At 38.7% G+C, this 9,280-nt stretch overlaps 1 pseudogene; it reads right to left on the reverse strand.

The window, feature by feature from the left end:
• Positions 1-2,637: 2,637 nt before the first annotated feature.
• On the reverse strand, positions 2,638-4,455 carry LOC141813514 (aspartyl protease family protein 1-like; annotated as a pseudogene).
• Positions 4,456-9,280: the final 4,825 nt, after the last annotated feature.

The raw sequence follows: 9,280 nt of genomic DNA on the forward strand, positions 1-9,280 counted from the left end.
TAGTAAAAAAGGAGGATGCAAATTGTAGTCATTCCTACTTACTCCATGATGAGTTTGGTCTTGTTTGCCGTATTTGTGGAGTAATACAGAAAATCATAGATACTATATTTGATTACCAATAGACAAAGGTACTATAACATGCAACTAAAACCTTTACAGTTATATATATCTTAGCTTAGTTCTTATTGGTTTAAATATAGATGTTACTTATATATTCCATATTTCAAATTGAAGGGACAAAAGATGATGTGATTACAAAAGCACTTGAGCCGGGTGTGTGAGGGGTAGAAGCCGAGGACATATCACTTCAACAGCATAATGTAATAGTTGGTAGAAGCATATATTATGTAATTAAGTCTATGTAATACTTTTGTAATAGACAATGATTTTGTATATGGAAGTCATTTGATAAATATAATAGACTTTGTTTTGTACATGAAAATTAAAATAATTTTTATTTATTGATAATAATATTTGTATAATAGACAACGTTGTTAAATATAATAGACAACGCATGTTAACTATTATAGACAATGTTGTTAACTATAATAGACAACACTTTTTAAAGGTTGCAAAAAATATTGTCGATGTTAACAAAGACAACGCTTTTTCTGCGTTATCTTTAAGATATCTCTTTTACAATAGGAGCTTTTACAACGCTTTTTCTGCCAGATAGACAACGCATAAAAAACATTGTGTATTAGCTTTTTTCCTAGTAGTGGTTATAAAATTCAAATGGTTCTATCTTGCAATTATCAGTGAATTCTATTTTTCATGCAATTGGAATCAATATAATTTTGACATACCACAACGCTGAGATCAAATTGTAAATAATCTAAAGTCATTCCCCTTTCACTACAGCTGAGCTGAGATCAAAATCAACATAATAATTACAAGATCAACACAACATATTACAAGATAAACACACAAAAAATATAGATCACCCTAAATCTGACGACGTCGATGAATTTTGCCAGGCCAGGCTCGAAGTCAATGAGCTTGGCTAGGTCGAGCCCAATACCGACAAGCTTGGCCAAGTCGGGCCCAACGTTGATGAGCTCGGTTAGGCCGAGCCAGACGTTGGTGAGCTCGGCCAGGCTGAGCCGACGCCAACGATCTCGCCCAAAACGGGCCCGATGCTAGATCCGGAGAGAGAGATCGATCTAAACCTAAAGGGGACGAAGATTAGAGAAGCTTACCGGTGTCGGGAGATCAGAGATTAGAGATCAGGAGAGGACAGTCGGGATGGAGATTGGAGGAATGCCGGCGGCGGAGAAATCCAATTCGGGAGAGGAGAAGGGGATATATTGCAAGGGGAAAAAAGTTTCTATCAAAAACCTAAAAAACGTGATTTTAGCGACGGAAATAAATTTTATCGCTAATTTAACGACGGAAATAAATTGTTGTCGCTAAAGTAACGATGAAAGTCTAATATAACAATGGAGATTTTAATTCTGTCGCTATATTAGAGATAGATAGATTTAATTTTGTCTCTATATTAGCGACGAAATTAAAATTTCATCGTTAATTCTACTTATTCTTGTAGTGTGTACATATCAAATCTATCTTTTTTTTCTTTCAATACAAACAAACCAAGGTTGAATCAAAAGTAAAGTCAAATCAAACGGAAACGATTAAAAAAAATTCAACGTCTCCCTAATCAAGAGTTTCATTCTGTTCGTTCTATTCTATTCTTTTACCGTTATAACATCAAACGACATCGTTCCATAACAATCCATGTTATTAATTGGAAATCTAACCTGACATGAGGCGTTCTCATGCCGAAGCACCCCATTCCGTCCGTTCCACGTCCGCTCCAATGAACCATGGTGTAGACAAATTCAAAATGGTTAAAATGTTTAGTCTTTTAACATTAAATTGATTTGCAAATCAACTTAGGATGATACAAAAAAAAATGATAAATCTCAGTCAGTCTCATGGACTCAATCCCTGAGGTGGCTGACCCGGTCCCACGGAAGTTTCCCACCGACCACCAGGGTAAATCGGGAAGTGCATACGGCGGTCAATCCAGATGCTCAGCATCCTTTCATTGCGTTCCCCATTTAGAGGAAAATTCCTGCAAATACGCCGTAGCTGGGGATCAATTTAGGATGATACAAAATTGTATATTAAGTTGCAGCAGAATCTTTAATCAGAATATTATTTTTGTTTGAAAAATAATATTCACTCGAGTAATATTGTATCATATTATAACCAATTTACAAAAATAGACAAACTTCACACCAAACTATATATCTTCAATCACCAAATCACTAAGCAATCAAAGTATTGAACATACTTAGATGAGTGCCATTGCCATAAGGAAAAGAGGCACCATGAAAAGTACGCTCCGCCTGGGGCTCAAGCATGAACCACCTCCGCCTTGGATTGGTCTTGGATTTAGTGGACTTGATGGTGAATTATCCGATGAGGATGGCAACACCGGTGAGGATGATGGCGGTGAAGATGACCTTGCCGACCATAATGGTGGAGAAGAAGACGGTGAAATAGTTGATGAACCAATTCTCTGATAGCCTAACATTAATAAATAATAAATCATAAATTTTTATTATACATTTGAACTCAACTACAAGTATATAGACATATACTTACAATCAAAATTCTCCCAGCCTAAAATCATCCTTTCGCGATCGAAGACGATGCGAAGGCCAGTGAAGAAATTCTCTAGTTATATTGACAAATATATAAGACACGAAACTAAATCGAGTTTTATTGTTGTAAAGAAAAAAACTAGAAATTATAATTACCTCCTATAATACTAAATACATGAGATGTACTAAACACTGCAAGGCAATAAGCAACAGGAGCAGAAGATCGCTGCACGTCATGTATCATGTAATTAACTATTAATTAATTATGCAGCAACTAAATAATAAAAAATTCACATTAACATCAAATTTATCTACCTCGTCGATAAAAACAATAATAGGATCATGCACAGGAAAATTTCCTCCACCTGCTGTAACAAAAAGAGTGGGAGGAAGCCAAATGGTTGATTGATTTGGGCTGAATGAAATTAAACATCATCAAACACAAAGATATGCAAATTAAATTGTCCATAAGTATGGAATTTAATTATGAATCGAACTTACTTGAGATAATAGCAGTACTCAAAGCCGTCCTGGCTGGGTGGGATTCTTCTTTCGCGTACTTGTGAATCGAACTTGAACCAAACCCGACGAACAAGATTTAGGTCAATTGATTCGGATCCGAAGTTTTAAATTAAGGTGAAGATGGGTCTTACATTTTTGGTAAAACTTGTGTATATTGGTTCGGCCAAGTAGGTGAAGGAGGTGCCTGAGTCAACTATGGCTGTGAACGGCCTCTCAATCGTAGTGTTCCCCACCATCGTTGCCGTTATGTTGATAGCATAGTAATGCCTATGTGGAAATTGGAAGGTGATTATTGAATTGGAGTCGAGTGATGAGTTCAATTCGGATTGAGATTGGGTGCGTAGTACCTCCCTACGAGTGGAGTTTCTTGTTGATGTGGGCTGCCTTTATCGCCGAAATTGAGTCGACCCACATGGTCCTCCGAGAAGCACATGGAAAATGAGTTCGCCATGAGTCCGTTGCTAGCCATCATATCCGGCACGGCGAGCGAGTTGATTGAGAGCCCAAAGAGGCCATTGGATCCGGCCGTGAGGAAGCCACCGGTCTGGTTCATTCCGCACCCAAATACGACGGTCGGTTCTACGGAGCGAGGAGCTGCGTCCTCCGTCATCAAGTACAAGGTGTCGGCGACGAGCACTCCGGAAGTGGTGCTGCCGTCCCCGTACAACATTTCGTACGGGCAACTGGAGTTAGCCGGGCAACTGGCTTGGCAGAGGCTGCTGCTGCAGGGCACTGACTGGCTGGTCGACGAATTGCCGGGGCTGTAGGTGTTGAAGGTCACGTTTAAATAAGAGCTGTAGCTTGGGGCGCACTGCAAGCAGTCGCATGGCAGCCAGAAGAGATAACTGCCGGTGTCCAGCGCCACCAGGAACTCCTGCTTCGGTGTCCCTACCTCCAAAATTGCATAGTACAAACTGCAGTTTTTCCACCGATTAAAATCTCTGATTGCAAAGAAGGAGGAGGAGGAGGAGGAGGAGGAAGAGGAAGGTATTACAATCCCAGACTGTCGATTTGGGTTGTTACGTTGCCGTAGGGGGAGAAGGCGAGCAGCTCGGCGGAGGAGTTGTCGGAGGACGAAAGTAAGCGGCCGTGGTGGCGGCGGTCGTGGTGGGCCAGCGCAGCGTAGAACTCGGCGGTGCCCTTGGCTGGCAGGTCCTCCGCGGCTCGTCGCCCATTCCTGCACGCGAGCGGAGAACTTGTGGTGCAACTCGAAGCTGATCGTGTCGGCCGCCGCTGGCCGACCGGCCGTCAGCGCCGCTAGTACTGCGGAGGCGGAGGCGAGGAGGAGGAGGAGAAAATTTGAGGCGGCGGTGGGAGACATTACCGGCGTTGGATGAACGGAATCGAAGCTGCAGGTGATTCAAATACATAGCGCAAGAGCATCCGACTGCTTAAATTTGTTTTTAGATCATGGTAATTTTTAATTCATTAAAAATGAATTTATTTTATTCCCATCGAAATATCAAATTTTAACATTTTCCCCACGACCTTACCGATCCACGTGGAATCGTCACAGAGTTTTCAACGACGGTCGGGAAAGCCGAATTACTTCAGGTGTTCCGTTGGGTATCGATTGACAAGTAGAAATTAATGACCTGCTGTTGGAATACGAGATGTGAAATTCTTTTCAATTTGTAAGGTCAACGAGTTGACTTTTTTAAATAAATTGAATTTTTTTAAAAAAATAAAAGGAGAGTTTGAATAAGGTGAAGAACATGCAAGCAATGAACTTGGTGAGGTATTTGGGCGAGTATTTTTCATCTCCTTCTTCAAAAGAAAACACTAAACTAACTTGACTTTGAGAAGTATATTTATATTATTTTATCGTAAGTTAGGCAAAATTTAAATGAGTCTCCCCTTATTATTATTTTCTTCTAAAAAGCTCTTTTTTAAAAATAATATTTTAATATATTTTTCATTTTAAAAATATTTTTATTCCTATATATTATGATGATAAAATAAAATTTCTTCAATTTAATCAAAATTATTATATATAAAATATTATTATATTAAAATATTTTTTATCAACTTAATTAAAATTACTCAAAGGTAATCAAAATTACTTTTACTTATAAAAAAATAAGATCATATTATAAATGCAATAGTAAATGGATGTCATTATGCCATTATGTGTAATTTACTATATTCTAGCATTAATATGAGACATTTAATTTCATATTAATACTCATTAATTTATTCTTGTATTAGTCCTATAAATAGGACATGTATGAAGCATTGTATTGCACCATTTAGACAAGCAATAAGAATTTCTCTCCTTTATCCAATAATATTGTAATATTTATTATCAATAGTTGTTATACAATTATAAATGCTATCCATAGGTGTTATAATTTATAACTTTATTACACCTCTTGTAGTAATTATTATTGGTATTGCAAAAGCAATTTGGATTGCTAGAAGGGTGAATAGTATATCTGTAATTTAAAAATTTATTTCTTTTGTTAATGGCTTAGGAAGGACATACACATGAAACAATTAATAGTAAATAACATATAAAGAAAGATACGGTCCTTTATCTGGTTTATAACTACCAAGGTGCTACGTCCAAGTCCTTATGCATAGTTTAGCGTATGCTCGCTAACCTTATTCTCTTCTTTGATAAAATGTCAAAGGCGGAGAAACATCTTACAAATTTGAGTACAATGAAAAGAGGAGACAAGAAGCAAAATAGAATTGAAGCATTGTTCGTGGATGTGCATTCTATAACTGAGCTCATCATCTTCTTTTATAGACTTTGCTCGTGCTGCTAATGTGGCACATCTAGCGATTGGATTGTCAATTCGATTGATTAAAAATTGATGATGTGACAAATAGAGCTCATTCGCTCGACGGTCATCACTCATCTCTTAAATGACATGACATCCATTCAATCGACCTTAAAAACTTAACAGTCTATTGAAACCTAATCAATATTTTTGGATCTGTTGTAACGTGTCCTTCAGTCGTCTAATTTTGGATCTTAGTTCTTTGATCCGGCTTACATCGGATTTTCGCTGCTCGATCAGCCTCCACATAGCTTCCGGTTACTCAATGTTGCTTGTTTGATCGATCGATTCTGCTTACATTGAATCCCCACTTCAAGATTAGCTTCCACATGGCTCTAATCATTCGATCATAGTGTTCAATCGACCAATCCAATCTCCAATGAAAACCTACAAACAAATAACATTTTTTTGTTCTTTGGTTGACTGAACCTTTGGTTTGGCCGATCGAAAGATCCGATTGACCGAAAATCCTTTTTTGATTGTCCAAACTTCCTAACTCAGCCAACTACACCAGAGTTCACTTAGAGTTGAATATATCCTTGTCCAGTTATAATTCACTCAACTCTCATCTCAACAGCTTACCTTGTGAATCCCTCCTCCAACTTCTCATCCCTCAGATGTCGGAGTACTCTTCTGTAGGTTTTCACCTCTCGGATGCACCGAATCCGTCGGTTCCTGTGCTATCTTTCACGTTCGCTCACATCTTCTGTCCATGTCTGCTCTCTCCGATGCTCTTCATCCTTTTTGATCTTTTGAGTGTCCCATATCATTTTTCACGGTACTCCATCAAAATTTGAACCATCAAGTACCTTTGTATTATACTAATTAAGGCCTTGTACACTTTAGACACATACAACAAATACAACAAAGTCTAACTTAACCTTAATTGATAACACATTAAAACTATTGCCAACCACTTGGAGTACTTCTATTACGACATAATTAGTACAATAATTTCAATTAAGTTAAAATAATTTTTGTCACGTAAGCTTGATAAGTTGATAAATATTATTTTAATGTAATAGTATTTTAAGTATAATAATTTTAATCAAATTCAATAGATTTATTTATATATATATTTTAGTAGTTATACTGTAGTCATTATATAATAATATTGTAATATAAATGTTTTTAAAATGGAAAAAGTGGTAGGGTGGATGTTTTTTTTTAAACTGCCGTTTTGATGAAAAGGACTTTTGCTTTTTGCCCAAAGAGATTTCATAAGCATATATATATATATGAATTTGACCAATTCATGTGAGCAAATTTTAATTGTGCTTTGCATTCTTGACGCCTCCCAAAAAAACTACTATACATTATAGCATTTTTGAAAAAGATTACTACAATAATATTGAAGCAAATTTAACCAAAGTGGAGTAATTTTAACCAAGTTAAAAAATGGTATTTTAATTTAATAATATTCCATGTATAATAAATTTTATTGAGAATATTTTACAAGAGTGATATTAAGGTAGTTGGTTTTGCTCTGAATCTACATGTATATGATTTTATTTTTTTAAGAAATTTATGTAGTAGATCTTGAATTTAAAACTTTCTATGGAATTTTGATCATAATTAAGAAATTAAACCATATGTTTCACTTGGTCGGCTAGAAAAACTAGACTTATTAATTTATCCAATAAATTACTATAATAATATTGAAATACGGATGATTTTAGAATAAAAAATAGAATGAATGTTGTTTTTATATTTTTATAAAACTAAGGCTTTTTTTTATTGTTATCCTTAAAAATATATCATAAATTTAAAAGGACATCAAATCATGTATAATATGTTAGAACAGATGGAATCAAAATATCTCCACAATGACATGATATTGTCCACAAAGAATGACTCTGGTTATCAAATGATTGAACAACCGGGATCAATTTACTTACGATACTTAGTTGACATTCATAAAAAGTATCTAATGAATTATGAGTTCAATAGATCCTGTTTAGCAGAAAGACGGATATTCCTTGCTCATTATCAGACAATCACTTATTCACAAACCCCGTGTGGGGCTAATAGTTTTCATTTCCCATCTCATGGAAAACCCTTCTCGCTCCGTTTAGCCCTATCCCCTTCTAGGGGTATTTTAGTGATAGGTTCTATAGGAACTGGACGATCCTATTTGGTCAAATACCTAGCGACAAACTCCCATGTTCTTTTCATTACGATATTTCCGGGCCTAAATTCTCATGGCTTTGTTCTTGGACTCTCCCCAAAAGGTCTCATACCAATGGAGATATCTTTCATCCTTTTAAATCCATGATCTTTTCCATGTGTTTTAGATGTGGGACTATGTTTGCACCCTTGCAACACAATAATCCCCCCTTCAAACAAAGGACCACAGGTCCTCCTCAAACGGAAAGCCTCCATTTGATGTCTGAATCCTCGACCCACCAGGACTTCCACCCGACTTACTAGGACTTCCTGCCTGATATCTGGTCCTCTTGATTTAGACACGAGAGCACCCACTTCCTTTGTAACGACCCGGCCCCTTGGCCCCTTGGGCGGCCCAACTAGCGGCCCAATTGGCGGCCCAATCGGCGGTCCCTTGGGCGGCCCAACTAGCGGCCCCCTTGGCGACCCCTATGTCGTCAATCGACGACCCTCGGCCGTGTCGTTACTCACTAGGACTTTCCACCCCTGGCCAGTGGATTTTTGCCTTCCCCAGGATTCGAACTCTAGACCTCCAGGATAAGTACTAGAGTTTATGAATCCTGGTAGCCAAGTGAGAAGCTCTCACTTGGCTACCAGGATTCATAAACTCTAGTACTTATCCTGGAGGTCTAGAGTTCGAATCCTGGGGGAGGCAAAAATCCACTGGCCAGGGGTGGAAAGTCCTAGTGAGTAACGACACGGCCGAGGGTCGTCGATTGACGACATAGGGGTCGCCAAGGGGGCCGCTAGTTGGGCCGCCCAAGGGACCGCCGATTGGGCCGCCAATTGGGCCGCTAGTTGGGCCGCCCAAGGGGCCAAGGGGCCGGGTCGTTACAATAAAAAGGCGCCTTTTTTATTGTAACGACCCGGCCCCTTGGCCCCTTGGGCGGCCCAACTAGCGGCTCAATTGGCGGCCCAATCGGCGGTCCCTTGGGCGGCCCAACTAGCGACCCCCTTGGCGACCCCTATGTCGTCAATCGACGACCCTCGGCCGTGTCGTTACTCACTAGGACTTTCCACCCCTGGCCAGTGGATTTTTGCCTCCCCCAGGATTCGAACTCTAGACCTCCAGGATAAGTACTAGAGTTTATGAATCCTGGTAGCCAAGTGAGCACTTCTCACTTGGCTACCAGGATTCATAAACTCTAGTACTTATCCTGGAGGTCTAGAGTTCGAATCCTGGGGAGGCAAAAA

The sequence above is a fragment of the Curcuma longa genome, chromosome 20 (assembly GCF_044706935.1).
Source record: "Curcuma longa cultivar G26 ecotype Majalengka, Jawa Barat chromosome 20, ITB_CL_G26_1.1, whole genome shotgun sequence".
Lineage (NCBI taxonomy): Eukaryota > Viridiplantae > Streptophyta > Magnoliopsida > Zingiberales > Zingiberaceae > Curcuma > Curcuma longa.